The 24,988-nt window shown below is 43.2% G+C and overlaps 1 protein-coding gene across 3 annotated transcripts in view; it reads right to left on the bottom strand.

The window, feature by feature from the left end:
- Positions 1-24,988, bottom strand: part of PEBP4 (phosphatidylethanolamine binding protein 4) — a 246,852-nt gene that overhangs the window by 198,969 nt on the left and 22,895 nt on the right. Inside the window, exon 1 of one of the 3 annotated variants that reach the window (XM_025873837.2) lies at positions 10,102-10,305. The exons of the other annotated variants lie outside the window; for them this stretch is intronic. The gene's annotated coding sequence lies outside the window, so the exon portion shown is untranslated. Of the gene's footprint in view, positions 1-10,101; positions 10,306-24,988 lie in introns of those variants that run through there. 3 annotated transcript variants of the gene reach the window in all.

Genomic DNA, 24,988 nt, shown 5'->3' with positions numbered 1-24,988 from the left:
TTTGTTCATTCATTCATTCATTCATTCATTCGAAATCCATCTCTCCAGCGGGTACTGAGCCCCTCCCATGTGCCAGGCCCTGATGAGATATAGGGTCAGCACGGTCCCTGTTCTCTCCGAGCTCGCTGGAGAGCCACAGCCACAAGGATGATGCTGCCAGCATGGTCTTCCAAGGCCAAGAGACTCTTGCCTTCAAAGTGGCAGCCACTAGAGAAGCCAGAACTTTCCTGAATGCCAACAGCTCTTAGCACCAAAAAATGGCTGTCTGGAGGTGGGGGAGCGTCCCCAGGAGAGGGTTGCTTCTGCTGAGCTTACCCGTGTCAGCAATTCTTCCTTATTCAGTATGAGCCAAGCTTTTATCATTGAATCCTCTTGATATGATCCTCTGAAGTCAGTACTATTATTATCCCATTTTACAGAGGAGGGGACTGAGGTACAGAGAGGTTTGCTGACCTGGATCTTGGTCACATGGGTTGTAAGCGGCCGACCTGGGATTTGAACCCATGCCATTTGCCTCCAGACTCCCTGCTCCTTAACCACTCTTTTCTACTGCCCCCTCTTGGAGCTTTGCCGTCCCCTGTCTTTCCCCCTCTATAGTCCCCCTCCATTCCCTTTGTTCTTGGAATGACGCCCCAAATCTCCCACTTAGCCCAGAAGGCCTGCATGATCTGGCTCTTCCTGCTTCTCTCTGCTGCAGCTGCTCAAGGTTTAACTCCAGCTCAGGCCTCAGGCTCCTTCCTGCCCCAGGGCCTTCCTATGCACCGCCCTCACTTCCCACCCCATTCTGGTGGATAGCTGAAATGTCATTTCTTCAGAGAAATGCCCTGACCCCCAGGTTCCATTCGATTCCTGCGATAGAGAATCAGAGCTCCTTATTCCTTTCCTGGTTATTACGTGCTTGTAATGGATTATCTTGTAATTACTTGCTTAGAGATTAACTTATAGTTCCCCGTCCCCATTCCACAAACTTCTTGGCAGGCTGTACCAAGTCTGCATCCAGCATTCTAAGCACAGTCCCTGGCATTTCTAGATGCTTAATAAACTACCGCGTGAATGCCTGACAAACTGGCCACCTGTTTCTGATAGTTCAATTTTCATGTAACAGCACCTAACTCAATAAACATCAGCAGGAAGTAACCACTCAGGTTGGCCCCTGGCCCTGGATCCCTTTTGCTTATTTATTTAACCTTCTCTGGTTTGTTTTCGTACAGAGAGCTCTGACAGAGTGCAGTGGTTCTTGGCATTTTCGAATCTGGTCTTTCTCTTGGGGATTCACAGGACTTCATACGTGGAGTCCAAGATCTGGGAACCACATTCAAGCCTAGGAAGGCACAGTGTCCCCTTCCCATTGCCAGCCTGCTTTGCTCAACTGCCTTGTTTCTGGAAACGCCCATCTCTAGATGCCAAGGTAGCCACACTGGGAGCCCCCTTCTTTTCCTCCAGTGATCTGGGCACTTCTCCCTCCTCTCCAGGCTTTTTTCTTATGGCAACTTCTTGGACATTGTCACCACTAAAAACCATTCCATGCTTAAAATGACCACATCCCTATCAGGGAGGCTGAGCCTACTGGCTTCCTGAGATGCCTCGGTCCCTCCAAACCCCGGGATCTGCTGAGCCAGGGCTCCTGGAACACTTGACCCCCCCCCATCCCTCCAAGCCTCCTATTCCTCCAGGCCCCCATCACTGCCCAGATGTCACCTTCCTTCTCTATCCAGACAGACACTCATGCTTTCCCTCTCTCCTAAACGTTTCCACCTATGCCCTCTGAAATCTCTGAATCTACAGTGAGGGGGAATGTATTCCCCCTCACTCCTTTCCTTCACTCTATATTTAAAAATTGAGATTTATATACCAAAAAATTCACCTTTTAATATGTACAATGCAGTGATTTTTAGTATAGAAATCACTACAGATTGTGCAACCCTCACAAAGTTATGCAACCATCATCACTACCTAACTCCCGAACATTTTCATCACCCTCAAAAGAAGCCCCAAAGCACAACTCATTAGCAGTTACTCCCCATTCCTTGGGAGCCACTAATCTACTCTCTACTTTTGTAGATTTGCTTATTCCGGATGTTTCATATAAATGGAATCATACTACAGTTGGCCCTTGAACAACATGGGGTTAGGGATGCCAATCCCCTGTGCAGTTGAAAATCTGTGTATAACTTTGACTCCCCCCAGATTTAACTACTAATAGCTTACTACTGACCGGAAGCCTTACTGATAACATAAACAGTCAATTAACACATATTTTGTGTGTTATATTCTGTTTTCTTATAATAAAGTAAGTTAGAGAAAAGAAAACGTTATTAAGAAAATCGTAAGAAAGAGAAAATACGCTTATAGTCCTGGACTGTCGAAAAATCACATATAGGTAGACCCATGCAGTTCAAACCCACGTTGATCAAGGATCAACTGTGTATGTATTCTCTTGCCATCAGCTTCTTTCACTTAGCATGTTTTCAAGGTAATCCATGTTGTGTCAGTACTTCATTCCTTTTTATGGCTGAATAATATTCCACTGTATGGACACACCACATCTTATTTAGCTACTCATCAGTTGATGGACATTTGGGTTGTTTCTGCTTTGGCACTATTATGAACAATGCTGTTATAAACATTTGTATACATTTTTGTGAAAATACACTATCAATTTTCTTGGGTTCGTATGACAATTCTATGTTTAACATTTTGAGGAACTGCCCTAGTCTTTTTATTTTCTTGATGGTGTACTTTGATGCACAAAAAGTTGTAATTTCAATGGACTTGACTGAATTTCAATCAAGTCCAATTTATCTATTTCTTCTTTTGTTGTCTATGCTTTTGGTGTCATATTCAAGAAATTAGTGCCAAATCCAACGTCATGAAGCTTTTCCTCTATGTTTTCTTCCAAGAGTTTTCCAAACTTAGCTCTTATATTTCCATTATTGATTCATTGTGAGTTAATTTTTTAAAGATTGATTTATTTATTTTAGAGAGAGAGAGAGAAAGGGAGAGAAAGAGAACATGAACAGGGGGAGGGGCAGAGGGAGAGAATCTTTACGCAGACTCCCCACTGAGTGGGGACCCTAACATGGGGCTCGATCTCACCACCCATGAGATCATGACCTGAGCAGAAACCAAGAGTCAGAGGCTTAACCAAATGAGCCACCCAGGTGCCCCCCCCCATTGTGAATCAGTTTTTATATGTTGTGTTAGGCAAAGGTCCATTTTTATTCTTTTGCATATAACTATCCAGTTGTTCTAACACCATTTGATGAAAAGATTTTGCTTTTCCCATTGATGTCACTTCACCTCTACCTCTTGCCATAACCAGACAGCTTACTTCTGAAGTTCTTCAAAGTGTGGAATGCTCAGTTTCCCACCCCCAACATGACTCAGGGTTGGGAGGTAAGGTTGACTAGCACCCCGTTCCCCTTTGTTGCTTCTATACCATGACTCCTCAGCCCTCCTGTCAAAATCTACATTTCTTGAGGCTTACTCCATCTGAATCAATCCTAATTGGTGTTATCTGCCTTCCTATCACTCCTTGCTCACTGAACACATTGCTGCTTGGCATGGAAACTTTCCCTTGCTCCAAGTCTTGATATCAACCCTGGGTGACATCCATATCCACGAAGATACCTCTTCCAACACTTCTCCCTCCTCTCCAGGCTTTTTTCTTATGGCAACTTCTTGGACATTGTCACCACTAAAAACCATTCCATGCTTAAAATCTTAAATTCAAGCAGGAATTCTGATAACAACCTCTTCTTCCTTTGCTCTCGCTTTGTTACTCTCACTGCATCTACTACTATATCTACTCCTCCATCTCATTCAGAACTTTAATCCCTTGACCACTGTCCTTTCTCCTTACCTATTCTGACTTCCTTTTCTCTGGTGCCTAGTTCCTGTGAATCTTTGTTTCTACTCTTCACTTGCTACCATCTTCAGTTCCTTCCTCCTTACCCTCATGTTGTGGCTGTTGGGTGTAACTCCAATTTTGAACCAGTCTGCCTGATCCACTGTATACCCTTGCTGCTCCCCACTCCCACCTACCTTGTGCCCTCTACAGACCCTGGAGCAGGGCATGGAGAAAAATATTATGCTAAGTGAAAGAAGCCTGTCGCAAAAGACCACATATTGTATGATTCCTTTTATATGAAACATCCAGAATAGGAAAATATACAGGGACAGAAAATTGATTCATGGTTTCTTAGGGCTGGAGGTGGGTGGATGAATGAATAGGGGAGATGGGGGTGATAGCGAAAAGGTATGGGGCTTCTTTTAAAGGTGATGAAAAGTTCTAACATTGTGGTGACTGTTGCACATATCTGTAAATATACTAAAAACTATTGAATTTTATACTTTAAAAGCCATTAAATTGCACATATTTAAATTATACCATATTTTGGTGAACTGTGTGGTATGTGAAACATATCTCAATAAAGCTATTAAAAAAAAAAAAAGTCCAGGTAACATCAGTGAAATGATGGACTGGGAATCTCCAAGCTCTCATTCTTTCATGGAAACTTCAAAATACACACATGTATACACACTCCAAAACCAAACCAACCAACCAACCAACCAACCAACCAACAAAACAAACACACAAGAAACCAGAGCTAGGAGCTCTGGAAAACAGCCAAGGATTGAGAGCAACCAAATGAATGCTCAATCAAGAAAAAGTTGCCTTCAAAATGATAAGAAATTTCATGACATTTTCACATGTCTTTGCCCCCACACCCTCCCCAGCATAGTTCAGTCTTGGTTTGGAGGAAACTGAAGCCCAGTTACCAGTTTCCTCTCTCAAACCAGAGGGAGCAAAGCAGACCTTACTACAGTGTTTTAATCTGTCTAAGGTTTGCCTGAAGGACTGGTTTCTGTCTGGTCTAACTCAGATCTCAGGGAGGCTAAGGAGTGGGTATTGTTTATGAAACCTGCAAGGAGACTACAGACCTGCAGATATTTAGGGCAGGAAATTATGGGTGGAGATGTATAAAAGATAATATAAGCTCCAAAGAGAAGCTAGGGTGAGATTCTTGGGGAAATTAAGACATTTAAAAGAAGTTGTGTGTATGGGGGAATTGAGAAAGCCACATTCAGGTCCAGGCAAATCACATGCTCAGTAAAGACCAGAGGGGATCTTAAGTTCTCATCTTGGGCTGATCCCTGGGACCAGAGCATGCCCAGCTAATTAATAAAGGTCTTCTTTGGCATACAGCCAGTCTGCAAAGACTGGGAAAGGTAGTTGTTTCTTTCAAATACACAATTTTTAACAACAACCAAAAAATCACAAAGAACAAGAAAACACAGCCATTCAAAGGAATAAAATAAGTCGATATAAACTGTTCCTAAGGAAGCTCACACATCAGACTTAATAAAGACTTTAAAATAACTGTCTTAAATATACACAAAGAGCTAAAGGAAAACATGAACAAAGAACTAAAGATAATCAGGAAAACAGTATATGAACAAAATCAGAATATCAACAAAGTATAAAAATTATGAAAAGGAACAAAATAAATTCTAGAGCTGAAAATGAAATAATTGAAGTGATAAATTTACTAGAAGGATCAATAGCATATTTGAGCAAGGACAAAAAGGAATCCATGAATTTGAAGATAGATGATATCAATAATTTCAGAACACTGAAATTATTGAGTCTAGGAGCAGGGGCAAAAAGAAAAAAGCATAAAGAAAAGTGAACAGAGCTTAAGAGACCCATGGGATACCCTCAAATAGACCAATATATGCATTATGAGAGTTCCAGAAGGAGGAAAGAGAGAAGGGGGCAGAAAGATCATTTGAGAAAATAATGGCCAAAACTTCCCAAATTTGATGAAGCACATAAATAGGCAAATGCAAAAAGCTAAAGAAATACCAAGTAGAATAAACTCAAAGACACTCATACCAAGACATATAATCAAAGTGTTGAAAGACAAAAAATGAATCTTAAAAGCAACAAGAGAAAAAGGATTTGACATGGACAAGGTGTCCTCCATAAGATTGACAGTTGATTTACCAGAAGAAACCTTGGAGGCCTGAAGGCATTGGGATGATATACAGTTGACCTTCAAACAACAGGGAGGTTAGGTGCACTGACCCCCATGCAGTCAAAAATCTATGTGTAACTTTTGATTCCCCCAAAACTTAAGTACTAATAACCTACTGCTGACTGGAGCCCTTGCTGATAACATAAACAGTTGGTTAACACATATTTTGTATGGTATATATATTTCATACTATATTCTTACAGTAAAGTAAGCTAGAGAAAAGAAAATGTTATTAAGAAAGTCATAAGGAAGAAAAAAATCCACAAATAAGTGGGCCCATGCAGGTCAAACTTATGTTGTTCAAGCGTCAGCTGTATTTAAATTATTTAAAGAAAAGACTGTCAACCAAGAATTCTATATCTAGTAAAACTGTCCTTCAAAATTGAGGGAGATATTAAGACATTCCCAGATAAACAAAAACTGATTGAGTTCATTGCCACTAGAGATTCCCTCTAAGAAATGCTAATAAGAGACTTTCAGGTTGAAATAAAAGGACAGTAGACAGTAACTTGACGTTAGGTGAAGGTATAAAGATCTCAGGTAGAGGTAAATATATGGGCAAACATAAAAGCCAGTATTATTATAATTTTTCTTTGAAACCCCACTTTTTAAAAAAAATAGGATTTAAAAGTAATCATAAACCTTGGTTAGTGTACAAATATATAAAGACATAATTTGTGACTTCAATTACATAAAGTAGGGGAGTGTAGTTATATAGGAGTAGAGTTTTTACATGTGATTGAAATTAAGTTGATATTAATTCAAATTAGATTGTAATAATTTTAGGATGTTTTATGTGGTGCTCACAATACCCACAAAATATACCTACATAATATACCCAAAAATAAGTAAGAGAGGAATAAGAACATGTCACTACAATTCTTTCAAAAGATCAAAGTCGAGGGAACAGATCCTAAGGCATTTTGTGAGGCTAGCATTACCCTGATACTAAAACCAGACAAGACCTATAAGAAAGGAAAACTAAAGACCAATATTCTTTATGAATATTGATGTAAAAATCCTAGCAAACTGCATTCAGAAGCATATCAACAGTATTACACAACATGACCAAGTAAGATTTATTCCTAAAATGTAAGAATGGTTCAACATATGAACATCAACCAATATAATACACTACACTGAGAGTATGAAGGAAAAACTCCACATGATTATCTCACTTGAGGCAAAAAAAAAAAATTTGACAAAATTCAACAATTTTCTTCTTTTTTTTAAGATTTTATTTATTTATTTTTGCAAGAAAGAGTTCGCATGAGTGGGGGCAGGCAGAGAAAGAAGCAGACTCCCCACTGAGCAGGGAGCCTGAAATGGGAAAGTGGGACTCGGTCCCAGGACCCTGGGATCATGACCCAAGCCAAAGGCAGACCCTTAAATGTCTGAGCCACCCAGGCACCCGGTTTCATTCATTCATTTTTTTTTTTTAAGATTTATTTTATTTTTGAGAGAGAGAGAAAGCAAGCAGGTGGTGGGCAGAGGGAGAGAGAATCCAGACTCCACACTGAGCATGGAGCCCGATCCTGGGCTTGATCTCATGACCTGAGCTGAAACCAAGAGCCAGATGCTTAGCTGACTGCATGACCCAGGCACTAACAACTTTCTTGATAAAAAAAAACAAACAAAAAATAAACAAAAAACCACTCAACAAACCAGGAAGAGAAGGAAACATCCTCAATATGATAAAGGCCACGTGTGGAATGCCCATAGCTGATATCATACTCAATGGTGAAAGACTCAGAAATTTTTCCCAAAGATCAAGAACAAGACAAATTAGTTTGCCATTAGTTTGCCAGGGCTGCCATGGCAAAATGTCACAGATTGGGTGGCTTAAGCAACAGAAACTTATTTTCTCACAATGAGGACTTATGATTTAATGGTTACAGATTTTATGTTGGGGTAGTAAATGTTTTGGAAACACATAGGGTGATAAATGTTCAACATTGTGAAGGTAATTAGTGCCACTGGATTGTACTCTTAAAAAGAGTTAAAATGGTAAATTTTATGTATATTTTAGCCCCCCCACACACCATACACATCCAAGGAACTAGTGGTCTATAGAGCCCACTTTGGAAACACTGACCTAATCCATTCTTCTCAGCCTGTGAAGACTACTTTCCAAATACTCCCAATTGGCTGTGCTTTCTCCATCAATCATTCTTGATCAGCCTGTGTAGACTACTTTCCAAATACTCCCAATTGGCTGTGCTTTCTCCACCCGAAGGCCTTTGTACAAGCTCTTCTGTCTTCAAGGAGAGCTATTCTCTCCTGACCCATGACCCATATGGCTAACTTTTGCTTATCCTTCAGATGTTATTTAAACATCAGTGAACGTTCCTTCAGTGAACCTTCTTAGATATCCTCTCATATCCACATATAGTCCCTGCCATGATAGTATGTATCAGGCCATTTTTATTTGCCATTTACTTATCCTTATCTACCACTAGACTGTTACCTTTATGGGGGAAGAACCACATGTGTCCCGTGAATTGCTGTGTCTGGTACCTAGCACAGTGCCTGAGAAACAGCAGATGCTCAATTACCATTTAAAGAAGGAAGGAAATAAAGGAAGGAGGAGTGGACATTGAATTCCTAAAGATCACACCTCCACCTCCACTAATTTAACCTGTGTCTCCCTTGAGTTCCAGGGGCAGTGTTTGTTCCTCCCTTGATAGCTCTCACTGATATATTTCTTCTGTTCTAGTTTTCTGGGCACATATTTCATCCTGTGAGGGCCCCAGTTGTTTCTGCACCCCCCACAGTACTTTGAATATAGTAGACACTTAATAACTAAACAAGCACCCACATTCAAAAACAATATGTTGTAAAACAGAATATTCTGACTTTTTGTTGTCCTTCATATGTAAAGAGTAGGAAAGGATGGCAAAGTCTCCCAAAATGCACTTGAGCCATCCTTTAGTTCTCAACTAAAAGATGTTGCTTTTATGCACTTTTCATTTCAGATGATCAATTTGGAAATTGTCTTGGAATGTAAAAGTATCTGAATGTAGTTTCTTTTGTTGTTATTTTAGGAAATGCTTGCTTTCCTTCTATCACGTTTTGAATTGTAGATCTTTAACTTATCAAACAGAAGATGTAGGAACTGGTGGTATTGACAGGGGGTGTGGCATGGGGGCAGTGGTAGAGGGAGCTGCAGAGCTGAATTTTCTAGCAGTTACATTTCCCAAGAGTGAGGAGACTAGGAGAGTGTCTCTGAGATAAGCCCAGCCCTGGCCCCTGAGCCAACCACTCATTTTATCCAAGGGTTCTGCTAGACTTCCAGCCAGAAGCTGGGGGCTTGGGCCACTTCACTCCAAGGACACAAAGTCTTCTCTCTGGTAGCCCCAGCTTGTTGGTCTCAGCAACCAATTATTGACCTAATCACTGCCTTAGCCAGATGTTGTATTTATCAACTCACTTCATCCACAGAATGGAAAGGCCCAGATAAGCTATGAAATAGTGGCATTTTCCAGGTTCATCTGCTGCCCTGTCATCCTCAAAAGGTTGAATATTCTGTCTGTCCTCGTGGAGGTGAGCATTGAATGTAGACCCCACGAGAGCTGCATATTGACCCCTCTCACCTCCTTTCATGTGCAGATCTCATCTCTGGGTCTGCCCACATATCTATGCATAGGAGGAAATAAGAATTCTTCTTCCTTGGAGGGAGAAATCAAGACCCCACAAAGGAAAGAAACTTCCTAAATTTGTTAGAAGTAAGGCCCATCTGAACTGAAATCAGTAATGCTAATCCCAGTCCAGGACTCCAGTAGTGAGAAATGTGCCAAGGAGCCCTTTCTGGGGAAGTTAAAGAAATGTTTGATGCTCAGACACAAGCATGTAGAAATGCGATGAGTAATGGCCTCAAATCATATGAGGGTAAAGAAATAAAAAATACACGCCAAACAAGAATTCTCTTAAGTTCTCCAGGCCATAGTTCTCATCCCTGAAAACTTCTCGTTCTCTCTGTCTCTCTGTCTCTCTGTCTGGCTGGTCCTTAGGGAAAGTCCCTGCCTCCCACCAACCAGGAAGAAGAGCCCCTATCACTTACTCAGAGCAGTGTGGGAACTGTTGGGCGGTGGCTGCAAGGAGGTGAGAAATCTTGGCAGGTTTCTGGGCTGGACAAGATGAGGAGAAAGTTCCCCCCAGGGTGCCCCACAGTTTGGGCCCTTAAGGCTATCAGGGTGTGCCAGTGTTGAGAGTATGGGAGTTTTAAGGGAGGTTCCTGGAGTGCCAGGAGAGGAGGCAGCAGTTGGCCGTTGGGGAGGCAGTTGGGGAAAGTTCCAGGAAGTTCCAGGGAGGAGCTAACATGCAGGGTGGGTGAGAATAGGAAAAGAATGGGAGGGTTTTCGGGCATTCCCTCTTCCAAGGAGTCTAAGGGAAAGAGCAGAAATCACAGAGATGGTTCACCTACCATTTTTCTTACTTTTCAAGATACACTGTGAGACAGGGAGAAGAGGCACGGGGGATGCACAAAGAGAAGGCTGTGGAAGAATAAAGAGAGAAACCACTAAGGCCAGAGTCCCAGAAAGAGACAAACAGTGTAGAGCAAAACTCACATCGACACCGAGAGGAGAGAGGCGGGATTGGGAAACTTACTTGGGGTGAAGCAAGAGCCCCTTCTCCAATGAGTATGGCCTGGAGCCTGAGAAGAATGCAGGGGAACAACCTTGTTCAAGCCCAGGACCTGCCAAGACTGTGGAAACTGCTTTCAGTAGGTAACGTTCTACCAAAATGGGCAGTTGGTGCTCCTGTAACAGGTGATCAGGCCCAGGACAAGTCCCTGGCTTTCAGGACTTGGTTTTCCTGCTGTGTTAAATGACCACCTGAGACCACAACCTTGATTTCCTTCTGGAAAATTCCTCCCAGGAAATTCAAGAAGTCAGTGAAAATCCAGACATCCCAGATGAATTAAGTCAGAATCTCAGGGTAAGGCCTAGACATCAGTACTTTGTTTGTTTGTTTGTTTAGAGTAGGCTCCATGCCCCATGTGGAGCCCAGTATGGAGCCTGAACTCACAACCCTGAGATCAAGACCTGAGCTGAGATTAAGACTCTGATGCCCAACCAACTGAGCCACCCGGGTGTCCCGACATCAGTATTTTAAAAGTGCTTCTCATGGCATTCTAATGAGCAGCAAGGCCTAAGAATCACTGCTTTAAACATAGATTGATGACAGGCATTTGCCAGACGCTGACGGTACAAACATGAACAAGATTCAGACCTTGCTTCTGATGAGCTCACAGCTAAGCAATGAATATACACATCCAAACAAACTACAAAGACAAAATTGCCAACCATGTGCTGAGTTCAGCCACGGAAGCAACCCCAGGGCAAAGAGGAAAGTGTATTAATTGTGGTTTTATTTTATAAATTTTATGATGGTTTGATGTCTTGAGGGCCTTGCTGGTTGGGGAGAGATGCACCCAGCCGCTTGTCCTTCCAGGGCTAGCTTATTCTTAGAGACTGTGAACACCTCACCTTGGAACACACCTTTCATATGCAAACCAACAACCTTGAGTCCATGCCCCCCAACAACCTTTTATCCAGCTATCACCTAATGAGCCCGTATCCCCCTGCCCTACACTACCCCAGGGCCAGGCACCAGGCAACTGGATACCACCTGCTTAGCCCAGAGCATGCCAGCATTATTCAAACTAGCTGATCCTAAGCTGTTTCCCCTGCTTCACCCCTTCCTTCCCATGGAAAACACAATAAAGTCTCTGGGACAGGCATTTCCCTTGTCCCTCTGCATCCCTCTGCCTCCTGATTGACCTCGGTGATTCCCAGGTGGTATGGTATGCCCCTTTCTCTGGGAAATGGTAAGTAATAAATTCTTTCAATGGCATTGACCTTTCCATGTCATCACTTGGTTCACCCGTATAAGGTAAAATCCCATGGTGCAATCAAGACAGAAGCTTTCTTAGAGGAGTGACAAACAGGGAAGGCTTTGAGAGAGAAACAGGAGAAGGGCATCCCACAAGCAAAGGCACTGAGGCATAGAAGGGCCCCAGCGGTTGTTGGATTAGAGCAGGATGGAATTGCTGGAGCACTGAGCACAGGTGACCAAATGGGGGTGGGGGTGGGGACAGCATGCAGGTAGGGAAACCAGGGCATGCTGGGGGGGGGGGGGTTACTCTTGCTTAAATAAGAGGTGATTTATGCACTTATCTGCTCTCCAACAGGCCCCACTAACTAACCCATTTCTCAGTTTGGGCTTCTGTGAGGTTAACAAGGTCATGGTAGAGACCCTAAACACTGGCATCAACATTTCTGGGCCAAAGAGCCTATGGGAGGAGAGCCCAGACTACAGAGCCAGGCACAGAGGAGTCCTCTTCCTGAGGTAGAGTGTGGGCTTCTTGGTCTGAATTCTGGACCTACCTCCTTGGTCAAGCTTCTCACTCTCTGAGCCCGTTTCATTAGAGTGGACACACTAAGACATGTGTCATGGTTGTCATACAGATGAGGATAGAAGGCGGAGCACAGTTCTTGACTCAGGATATTTGTTTCCATCCTTCCCCCCTTCAACCAGGAAACTTTGTAAATCTGATGGGAACAAAAAGAAATGCATTTCATCAGAACTGCAAGATAGCAGCTCATGAGATGCCAATCAGGAACAGTTCGGTAAGGGTGTCTCTTCCAGACAAGCCCCATAAGGGGTCCTTCTAGATCTACAGAGGGGCCGTGAGATCTGTTGGCTTAGCCAGTGTCAGCCTCCATCATCTTGTTGTACTAAATTGAGGTCTTAGAACTTTCTTGGTTCCACATCCCAAGAAAGCCTTAAGAAGAAGCTGCAGGGCAAACAGATGTTGTAAAATGCCACGTGAGTTCAGATGTCCCCACTAGCTCATGCACCTCTGTGCAGAAAGGAAGGTCTGGAAATGGGTGGTCTTTTCCACCTCTGCTCTCTGCCTCTAGGTGCCCTGCACCCTTGGATTCCTTGGGCCACCGCGTCTATTCCGATGACATTGACTGAGCGCTGACCATGTACCAAGCAGTGTATGAGCATGTAACCTGGGCCATTTACAGCTCCCAATTTCAGTCCAAAGGCCTGTCGATGCAAATGCCCCTGTGCTGCAACAAGCTCTATCTCTGATTCTCAGTTCACCCAAATTATAGCAGTCCCAGGACATTTTGTATCCTGTGATCTTCCATACTTTTCTCTATGTGTCATCCCATTCACTAAGCCATTCAGTGGATGGACCTTCACTGGGGTCCTTTCTGGACCAGGTACTACATACCTCTGAGGATATATCATCCTTGCCACTCTATCAGTGTATAATTAGGGGAGATAAAGTGGTCTACACAGGGTTTGGAGAAGACTTTATTTGGTCCCTGTGGGAAACGTGACTGGAATAGCTGCCAATTCAGTTTAAACATCCACTGGGCCCACCCATGTACAAAGAAGTGTTCGAGCTCTTGGGATTTCCTCTAGGATAGATACAACACAATGCTTGCCTCCACAGTTTAACGGGAAAGATAGGTATTTACTTAACCAACAGTGAAACCAGGCAGTGATAAGAGCTGTAAGAAAATAGTCCAAATAGTAGGGACACTGGAGGGAAATAAGACCAGAACTAAGGAAGAGTTCACAGTGGAGAGGGTAAGTGCAATGAATCTCAAGGGCTGCTTACACAGCTCATCCTTTTTTTTCCTTGAGGGGGACTGGAATTCATGTATCACGTCCTTCCAGCCTGCCTGAGCCCCAACCTCTGACATCGGATCATTTCCCTGTAGAGTCTTGTTAGATCAGCCAGCCATGTTGACTCTAGGCCTCTGCCTCACACCTGCCCCTGGCTCAGTGCTCATGGCCAGGGCCTCCAAAGTGCCTCTCCAGCAAGCCCTTGCACCAAGCCATCACTTCTGAGCAGCAGTTTGGTTGGAGGGTTGAATGCTGCAGCACTGCCCTGTGGAGGAGTGAAGGCAGCCAAGTCATTAAGCCCAAAACCACTGACAGCAAGTGAGTCCAGGTAGCTGCTAGAGGCCTGGCCCGCATTTCAGTGTTCACAGACATCAGCCAAGGAAGAAAGAGCAAGCCTTGGACAAGGCCAGGCTCTAGCTCTTCACTGGGAATGTAATTTGAGACCTCAGGAAAAATCAGGGTGGTCTGCCTGGGCCTTCTTACCTTCCTCTTCTCCTGGGTCTTGTCCTGGATGCTTATCTGCGGAGGGGCCTTTGGTAAGGAAAGTACCTGCTAAGATCAAGGTGGATCTTTTGGGAACTCAGGTGGACTGCCTTATTTTACATGTGGCACCCATGGGTGTGATTATTTCCCAAAGCAACTCCAGGTGGATTCAGGTAGAAGGGTTAGGGGAAGCCTTATTCTCTGTGGCTCTGGAGGAGAGATCGATCAAGCCACCCAGATGCAAGATTCTAACCTATGGCTCCCAGTGATAGGATGACCAGGCCCCTACTGGGCCACTGGAAAACCACAGGGACCCATCAGCAAAATGCTTAGACAGACCCCATGACCCCCTACCAGGGCCACTGTAGAAGGGATTCCATTCTCAGCACATGGATGGATTTGGATCAGTTTTTAACCTGTGTTCTTTGGAGGTCTTCAGGAACTTTGGAGGGTTGGAGGGTGATGGTTGGGAGTTCCAACCAAGAGCACTGATCTAGTTTCTACGTTAGGACTCTGCTTAGGATATATATCTATATCTATCTATTGATAGATGATAGATAGGTAGATAGGTAGATAGGTAGGTAGATAGATATAGATAGATATCACAGGAACACACGAACGTATCTTATCTATCTATCTATCTATCCATCTGGATTTTAACTGATTATGTTAGTAAGTATTCAAGATCTCACTGGAGGGGCGCCTGGGTGGCTCAGGCAGTTGGGCATCTGCCTTTGGCTCAGGTCATGATCCTGCAGTCCTGGGATCAAGCCCCACATCGGGGTCCCTGCTCAGCGGGGAAGTCTGTTTCTCCCTCTCCTCTGACCCTTCCCCCACTTGTGCTCTCTCTCACTCACTCTCTTTCTTTCACATAAATTAAAAAAAAATCTAAAAAAAAAGATATCACTGGATTAATTGATGTTAACTTACCTCTGCTGAACCTTTGTTATCTGTTCTACCTTCTCTACACATGTTACCCCTTTTTATCCTTGCAGACATTTCATGAGTTATGGAGTGATATCCCCATTTTTCAGACAAGGAGACTGAGGCACAGAAAATATAAGAACCTTGCCCAAGGCACACAGCTAGTAAATGGTGAGCTAGATTTGAAGCCAGCTATGTTGACTCTAGGCCTCTGCTCTTTCCCTCCACATTTTCCTGACCCATCCTCTCCAACTCTGAGGTCTAGGGTTTGGTGTTTCTCTATGTTTATCAGAACCCTTGACAGCATTGTGAATATGGCTGAGGTTGGCTTCATTGCCTAACCTCCCTCTGCCAAGCCTTGTGTGCCACTTCCATTGTTCCCTCTGGGCTATCAGGGACCTCACCAGCCCATCCTGTGGAAGAACAGTCTGATGGGAGGAAAGGGACCTTCCTGAAAGGCCACCTGTGGCCCACCCCATTTGCACATACAGCCTGGGTATTTTTTGATAGGTGTGAGAGGGAAAGTCCCCTGAAATTAGGAGTTTCAGGGGGATGTCCTGGTTAGCCAATGAAGGAGTGCTGCTCACATGGGGGCCCAATTCTGACCACCCCTTCTAGGAAGAGAGCACCACTGTGGGGAGCTTCTTTCCAGATCCTATTCATGCTTGAGAAATAACACTCCCCTGCAATCAGGCTCCCCCCACTGCCCTGCCTCTGGGACTCCTCTGGCTTACTCCCCTCTCTGTTCCAGCTCTCCACTCTACCCTGACCTTGAAATGCCTGTCACCCTCCTTTGCCCTGCTTCCAAATCTGACCTTTCTTCAATGCCCACTTCATGCTCATTTCCTTCTTCAAGCTTTCCATAAGTGATCCCCCAGACCTACAGCACTTAGGCTGACATATCGTTATTTGACTTTCTAGCTACAAGTCTCATCTTCTCAGGTAGGTTACAAATTCCTTGATAGCAGCTACTGTGTCTTTGTATTGGCAGGGGTCCTTGGGAAAACCTCCTTTTGAGTGGCTTGGGCTCCCCAGGTAGATGCTACTTGGTAATGATACTGTCTTCCTTTGGTTACCAGGTTGCCTACTCAATGAGTAGCGCCTATAGTCCTTGGATTATAAACACATGACACCATTGCTTCCCCCAATGGCCCTTGAAGGAGGTTCTTCTCTGTAAGACAACCAGTCAGCCACATTCACCAGAGCCCTCACGGATGACCACCTCGAGAGCAAGAGCATAGGGTGGCCTCTGGGCCAAGACAGAAGGCAGCATCAAACTTACATTTTGTCCTGTTCATTTCTAATGAAAACATCACATCTTTCATATTGTATCATTTCATGATATTTTATCATATCATATAGCTCATGGAGATCTCATAGAGGGGTCCATAGGGTTAGTTCCACCTTTGGAGGTAGGTGATCAGTTTCAGCTAGATCAAAGAGGCTTTTATTTCTTTCTTTATTGCATTTTAGCACTGAGTGCTACACTTTGCAGGCACTCTGTAAACATTTGTTGAGGAATCAACAGACATGGGAGAGCTTCTGGAAAGCTCATGTCGTTTGCTCTGCTAAGTTAGGGGACTTCATTCCAGATGCTCAGTGTTGATTATACCACCATTATAGTGTTAGAAAGTTTCCTTGCACTACTAAGGATACATATCTGAAAATGTGTTCTGTTTGGTCTTCCTCTGGCCAGCCAGAGCACTGTCACATGCACAAGCATGCCTCTGTACTCAGGGCAATGTTCCTGAAAAAGGGTCTAAACAGTTGTGAATTGGAGCCCACTGTAACTGCTTAGGCTCACATGGGAAGAGCTTATATAAGTGAATAATTGCTACCTACTAATCTTTTCCCTTTGGGTTTGCTTAAAGCTATATGTCCTTGGTATGTGACTGCCAAGGGATAAATTTCTCTTTTTTAAGATTTTATTTATTTATTTAGAGAAAGACAGAGAGAGCACAAGCTGGGCAGAGGGAAAGAGAAGCAAACTCTGAGCAGGGAGCCCAGCATGGGACTCAATCCCAGGACCCTGGGATCATGACCTGAGCCAAAGGCAGACCCTTAACCGACTGAGCCACCCAGAGGCCCCGGGATAAATTTCAAATAAGGTAAAATCATCACTCACCTGCAAATGTAAACACATCTTACAATTTTTATTTAACTCATCGTTAATGAGGGAACTGGTAAGATCTTATAACCAGTTCAAAGGGCAATCCAAAGAACGGACACACTGACAGATCAGGAATGTTGACATGAACACACAAATGGCAGCAAAACTTGCTTCTTCCATGGAGGGAAAAGGAATCACTGCACCAAACTGATTTATGTGTCTATAGACAAGAATTATTCTGCATTGTTTGTAGTTTATCTACAATTTACAGAGTTGTAAAATAGCACAGGTCAATGAAAGAGACAAAATCACAGGAAGCCTGGAAGAGTGTGCTCCAAACAATTTTCCATTGCAGACACTCAGGAATCTCATTATTTTATACAAAGTTCTCTACATGACAGAAGTGACGTTTGATGTCAATGGAGAAAGAACAAGCTATCCAATAAATGGTGACAGGGCAACTGCATTTCCTTGTGTAAAAATAAAATGAGATATGACACCATACTTTCCACAGAACAAGTTTCAGGGAGATTAAAAAATGAAATATTAAAATAGAAATTTTTAAGCCTTTGGAAGAAAATATAAGAGAATAAATTTATGACCTTAAGGTAGGGAAGGAAATATGACAGAAGAGACACAAACTATATGAAAAAAGTGATAGATTGGCTACTTTAAACAAAAAATCTTTTTTTCATCAAGAGACCCCAGATATATAAAATCTTGCATTGCATATAGCCAGTAAAGGCTCAGCAGGCAAAATTCATAAAGAGTTCCTACAAATCAAATCAGGAAAGACCACTAAGCCAGCAGAAACAGGTGGGGGCAGGTGCTTACCACAGGAAGAGGCTGGGAGTACAAATTTCTTGGGAGTTGTATTTTGGCTGCCTCTTCAGTGCCCTTCAGATGAGCACAAGCCTCCCAAACCATTCAAAGGAGATCAGAGAGATGGTGCAACCTGGATATTTACTCAAAACCATCTGTATCCCATGCCAGCTCCTTGCCCAGATTCCTCAGGCACCAGATTGGCTAGAATTGCAGTTACTCTGAAAACTCCCATAGTGGAGGCCAATTCTCTTTCCATCATGGAAACTAGGATCTCATTCATTCATTCATCCATTCAACAAATATTTGAGTGCTTATTTGTGTCAGGAACTGAGGATATGGAGGGATGCCACCTCCTGGAGCTTTGTCCTCCAGGGCTGATTAAGGAGTCAAACCCTAATCACTAATAAGGGTGCCCTCCCAGATGGAGACAAACACCAAGGAAAGGCTCTGAGATCCTGCTGTTCAACCCACTCCAATGAGTTTGTAGGTTTTTGTTTGTTTGTTGCTAGTTAATTTTATACTTACAAAGAAGTTACAAAAATAGCACAGAGAATCTCTTGTATACCTTGCACCCAGCTTCACCTAATGTTGACAACTATCTTGCATGGCCAAAGAACAATTATCAAAACTAGGAGATTAGCCTTAGTACTACACTACTCATTAAACTACAAAATTTATTTGGATTTCATGATTTTTCCATTAGAGACCCTTTTCTCTTCCAGGATCCAATCCAGGATCCTACACTGTATTTAGTTGTCATGTTTCCTTAGTTAGGACCAGTCTGTTATAGCTCCCTGGTGCTATAGACTGAATATATGTCTCTCCCCAAAATTCATGTGTTGAAGCCTAATCTGCAATGTATTTGGACCTGGGGATTTGGGGAGATAATTAGGTCATGAGGGTGGAACCCTCATAAATGAGATTAGTGTCCTTATAAGAGAACCCTGAGAGCTTTCTCACCCCTTCAACCATGTGAACACACAGAGAGATGGGGTCCATTATGAACCAGAAAGTGGCTCTCACTAGACACCCAATCTGCTGGCAAGTTGATCTCAGACTTCCCTGCCTCCAGGACTGTGAGAAATACATGTCTGTGGTTTATAGGCCACCCAGTCGTAGTATTCTGTTAGAGCAGCCCCAAAGGACTAAGACACTCACTCTTTCCTTGTCTTTCTTGACTTTGACATTTTTGAAGCATACTAGTCAGATACTTTGGAGAATGCTTTCTCGTGATTCGACTGAGGTCACACATTATCGGGAAGGAAACCACGGAGGTGGCCTGCTTTTCTCAGTACAGAGATGCATGATGCTGATCTATCTATTACTGGTGATATTGACCTTGGTCACTTGGTTAAGGTGGTATCTTCCAGGGTTCTCCACTGTAGACTCACCATCTTCCTCTTTGTAGTTACTAATTTTTTGGAGGAAATACTTTGAGATGATGCAAATACACTGCTTATGCCTAAGTTTTGCTGTGGGTTGTTTTTAAAACTCATCCTTGCATTAGGCTTCATGAGACTGATTACCCCTGACAGTCAGCATCAACCCTGTTGGGCTGCTCAGCTGAGAAAGTACACTCACCACCCTTTCCTTTTGTCTGCTGCCCAGAGGCACAAAGAAGCCACGTTGTTCCCACCTGGGGCATTGTGCGGGGGTTCGCTGCTCACCAAAGATAAGAGAAGCCTGCAAAGGCCTAGAAAAAAAGACAGCTGGAAATATATATATGAAATATGATAAGAACCTAGAAAGAACTTTAGATATGAAGACAGGCTGGAGGCACCTGGCTGGCTCAGTTGGTAGAGCATGTGACTCTTGATCTCGGGGTTGTGAGCTTGAGCCCTACGTTGGGTGTAGAGATTACATTTAAAAAAATGCATTAAAATAAATAAATAAAATAAGCCTGGTAGAGTACTGTATTTCTTTAAAAAATGGGAGCACCTAGGTGTCTCAGTTGGTTAAGTGTCCAACTCTTGATTTTGGCTCAGGTCATGATCTCAGGGTTGTGGGATCGAACCTGCATCAGGCTCCACAGTCAGCACGGAATCTGCTTGAGATTCTCTCTCTTTCCTTCCCCCTCTGCCTCTCCCCCTGCTCATGCTCTCTCTCTCTCAAACAAATAAATAAATCTCTAAAAAAAGCAAATGGGGATGCCTGGGTGCCTCAGTCGGTTACGCGTCTGCCTTTGGCTCAGGTCATGATCCTGAAGTCCCAGGATCAAGTCCCACATCAGGCTCCCTGCTCAGTGGGGAGTCTGCTTCTCCCTCTCCCTCTACTCTTCCCCTGCTTGTGGGAAGGGTACTCTCTCTCTCAAGTAAATAAGATAAAATAAAATAAAAGCAAATGAAGACAGGCCAAAGAAATTACCTTTCTTTAGCAAATTAGACAGGTGAAGGCGGGGAAGAAGAGGGCACAATAGAGTAAACATGAACTTGTTTGTTTCCTTAAAAACCTGGTGAACTGAGGCACAGTGTGGAATAAGGACAGCTTGAGGGATGAGGAGTTCATTTTAAGAATTAAAGCAAGGAAATTTAACTCTGTTACTCAAGAAGCTACAAGTTTGAAATGCATCAGTGCTGTGAGCCTAAAGATGCATTTCTGGATAGACCTGGAGTGGAGGAGGCCAGCATCATACCCACCTTGTAGCCATATTGTCACCTTTGTGTGTGGCTTGGATGGAGGATCCAAGCCAGGCCAGCTGTCCCCAGGTCTCCATATGAAGATGATGGGGACCCTGCCAGGCTTCTAGATTTAGGAATCCATTGTTCACCCTCTCTGAACTAGTTGGGGTGGGGGGTGGAGGTGGGAGAGAGGGTGTCAGGGCCACTGATACATGCTTCCTTTTTCTCCTCCCTGTTTGCATCCTGCCCTAACAAACACTCCCTCCACCTCTCACTCCAGGCACAGCTTCATCCAACCGCATCCTGGGACCTTATATCATCTTTCTAGAGCAGAATTAAATCAAGGATCTCCTACCAAGAAAATGATTAGATCTCAGGATCAGATTAGTCCAGAATTCTGGTTATTAGATACTGGCTGTCCCTAACTCTTCGAGTCTTAGGTACTTGCCTGCAGGGGCTGCCAAGAGTGGGTAGCCTGTCTCAACTCTGTCTTGACCCATGGTAATCTTGCAGCTGGAAGGTAATATCAGGTCTTGGCTCCCTGCCTTTTGGCCTGTTTGTGGTCATGGAGACCAGGGACTCAATTGTTTTGTTTTTGTCCTTCCTCCTGAGATTTTGTGAGATATCACTGAGATGATTCTTACTAAGTGCTCAAAGGTGGCATGTAGGGGAATGGGGTACATGGTAGGAATTCCCTAAGATGCACCTGTCTTTGGAAGTCACCTTTGAGAGATCAACCTCTAGTCTGCTTCTTCAGTCTCCCCAGTGATACTGTAAGTTATTTTCCACACTGACATGGTTTCCTTTCTGCTTACCCCAGTTAGAAGGACTGTATTTCTGCAACTGAACCCTGACAGATGCAGATCAAAGAGAGAAATGACGAATAATGTAGGATAAGGAAAGGTAGGAGCCTGGGTGGCTCAGTCAGTTAAGTGTCCAGCTCTTGATTTCAGCGCAGATCATGATCTCAGGGTCGTGAGATCAAGCCCTGTGTCTGGCTCCATGCTGGGCATGGAACCTGCTTAAGATTCTTTCTCTCCCTCTCCCTCTGCCCCTCACCCACCCCACATGCACACACTGTCTCTCTTCCTCCCTCCCTCTCTAAAAAAAAAAAAGTAAGGAAAGGGACATAATCATGGATATTAAGGTATTTTAAATTATGAGAACATGTATAACACTATGCTAATCAATTTGAAAACACTAATGAAACTGATCACTTTTCAGAATATATGAAGGTATTCAAATTTACAAAAAATGAAAGACGCAAAGAAACAAATAATAATAGAAAATTGAAAATGTTATCAAAAAACTACCTTCTGGACACATACTGGACCCAGGTGATTTTATGAGATAATGATTTCTAAAATAGCAGGATATTTTATTTAACATCAATTGATGATTTCTTTTTATTATTGAAAGTAACTCCTGGTTTCTCCTATTTTCCCAGAGCGCATCATCCATCCTTAACTCAAAGGCATTCACTGTTTTACAGATAAGGCAGGGAGGGTGGAACAAGAAAGTGGTTGCTCAGTTTTGAGTTTCAAGGCACGTTTTGCCTTATTGGAGAGACAGAGGCTGAATGCCAACAACACTTGATTTTCAAGAGCCAGATTTTTGAGAAAGAAGTTATTTTTATTTTGTTTTGTATTTAAAAAAAACAACTTAACTTTACAAATCAATGACTATAGGCAAAATCGTGGAGGGCAGAATTTAGGATCACAAAAGGACAGATTTCTCACTGGAGATTTGAAGGTGGTGTTCATAGACACCAAATAAAGAGTCTCTGAAGAGTGCTCAAAACCCCGGCTTTCTCCCGGTTGAAACGGAGGGGCAGGCTAAGAGAAACCCTGACTAGTTTGAAAGGAGCACAAGAGCAAAGAGGCCCACAGGCTGGCCTTCCATGGCCCGGCAAGCTTTGGAGGGCACGGAACAAACATGGTAAACTCAAAATGGTTGAGAGAGGCATCTGGGCGGATGGCAGGTGGGGATTGGTTCCCTATACCCTGGACAGTTGAGGGAACGCAGACAAGCCCTAGGGATCCATGGAAGTAGTGAGTGAGCAGGTAAAGAAACCTGGAGAGTGGTGTTGGGACAAGGGGGACGCAGTGTTGGTGGGCTCACAGCCAAGCAGGTCCTGGACGTGAGCCGGGTACACCTGCGGTAGATGCCTGAACATGGCAGCAGGAACCAAAGACAGGAGGGGCACCAGCACCAAATAACTCATCTCATGCTAGAAAGATAAGTAAGCCTCTTAGAATTCAAATCTCCACAGGGAAGGTAGAAGGGGGGGGAGTTGGATTTCAGTTTATACTCTTAATTGACATTTCAATATAAAAGTAGCTAAAAATGGGGCCCCTGGGGGGTGCAGTTGGTTGAGTGTCCAGCTCTTGGTTTCCACCCAGGTTGTGATCTCAGGGTCATGAGATCGAGCCCTGAGTCAGGCCCTGTGCTCAGTGCAGAGTCTACCTGAGATTCTCTCTCCCTTTCCCTCTGCCTCTCCCTCTGCTCCTCCTGCTCGTGCGTGCTCCTCTTGCTCTCACTCTCTCTCAAAGAAATAAAGAAATTTTTTTTAAGAAACCAAAAACAAAGTGGCTAAAATTTATAAGTTTTCTCCCATCAGCAGAAATGGAGTGTCTTCAATTAAGTATCTGTCTTGAGAAATGACAGTTATATATCTGTATCTCTGAATCTGTGTAAAATTCGTACCTGCTATAAAAACTTAATGACTACAGATATTTCCCAAGTCAAAAAAAAATGTTCACCATTAGGGAAATGTATAGGAAGTTTCCCAGTACATTTTATAAAACTAGCACAAGTGTGACAGTAAAACCTAACAAAGTCCAAAAGAGAGTAATTGCCAATCTTTCTTGCAAATAGAAAAGCAAAAATGCCAAGCATACCAGCAAGCCAAATCCAGCAATACAAATAGTTGACCATAACAAAGTTGGCTTCATCCTGGAAATGTAGGATGATTGAATATTAATACATCTATTAATGAAATTATCCCTTTAAAAAATTATCATCTCAATTCCAAAAAAAAAACATTTGAAAATGTCCACTGTCCATTCTTAACATTAAAAAGATTCTTCATAGAATGATACCCCTTGTTCATGGATTAGAAGACTTGATATTACTAAGATGTCTTCTCAGAAATTAAAAAACTTTCGTGCATTGGGCAGCTGGGTGATTCAGTTGGTTAAGTGTCTGCCTTCGGCTCAGATCATGATCCCGGAGTCCCTGGATCGAGTCCTCTGTCCGGCTCCCTGCTTAGCAGGGAGTTTGCTTCTCCCTCTGACCCTCCCCTCTCTCATGCTTTCTCTCTCTCTCTCTCTCAAATAAATAAATAAAATCTTTAACAAAAAAACCCTTCTGTGCATCAAAGGAAACTATCAACAGATTAGAAAGCATTCACAAAATGGGAGAAACTATTTGCAAATCACATATCTGATAAGGGATTAGTATCCAGAAAATATAAAGAACTCCTAAGATTCAACAACAACAAAAAACAAATAACCCAATTAAAAAATGGGCAAAGAACTTGAATAGACATTTCTCCAGATATATAAACGGAAAATAAGCACATGAAAAGATGTTCAACATCACTAGTTCATTAGAGACATGCAGATCAAAACTACAAAGAGATACCATCTCGCACCCATTAGGAAGTTACTACCAAAAAAAAAGAATGTAACAAGTTGGTGAGGATGTGGAGAAATTGGAACCCCTGTGCACTGCTGATGGGAATGTAAAATGGTGCGGCCACTATGGGAAACAGTATGGAGGGTCTTCAAAAAATTAAAAATAGAACTATCATATGATGAAGCAATTCCACTTCTGAGTATATATCTGTTCGAGGAGGGTAGTGAGAAGACATGATTGGGTGGCAGGATGGGTGAAATAAGTAATGGGGATTAAGGAGGGCACTTGTCATGATGAGCACCAGGTGATGTATGGAATTATTGAATCACTGTACCTGAAACTAATACAACACTGCATGTTAAAAGAGAGAGAGAGAGAGAAGACATGACTGCCAGTTGACCTGTAAATGAGACCAGGACAATTGGAGGCTGTCACCCGTCTCCCTCGTCCTTAGAATGTGTGTTCCACTTGCCTTCTCTGCTGCCAGAAACTGCCTCAAGGATACAACCTCAAGACAGACATGTGGTGTTGAGACTATCTGGACAGGGTACATGACTAAACCCAGTTAAGTCCTCTATACAAACATATAAAATTCTGGCAGGCAGGTGTAGAGATCGATTCATCTTGCAGCTGTCCAAGACAAGCCTCATAAGTAAGTTCCCTTGCCACCTACCAACCTAGAGTATCTACAGTGTTCC

This window comes from Callorhinus ursinus, unplaced genomic scaffold (assembly GCF_003265705.2).
Source record: "Callorhinus ursinus isolate GAN/ISIS: 27379988/994484 unplaced genomic scaffold, GSC_fseal_2.0 scaffold4, whole genome shotgun sequence".
Classification (NCBI taxonomy): domain Eukaryota; kingdom Metazoa; phylum Chordata; class Mammalia; order Carnivora; family Otariidae; genus Callorhinus; species Callorhinus ursinus.
This window is presented reverse-complemented; position numbering and strand designations above follow the sequence as displayed.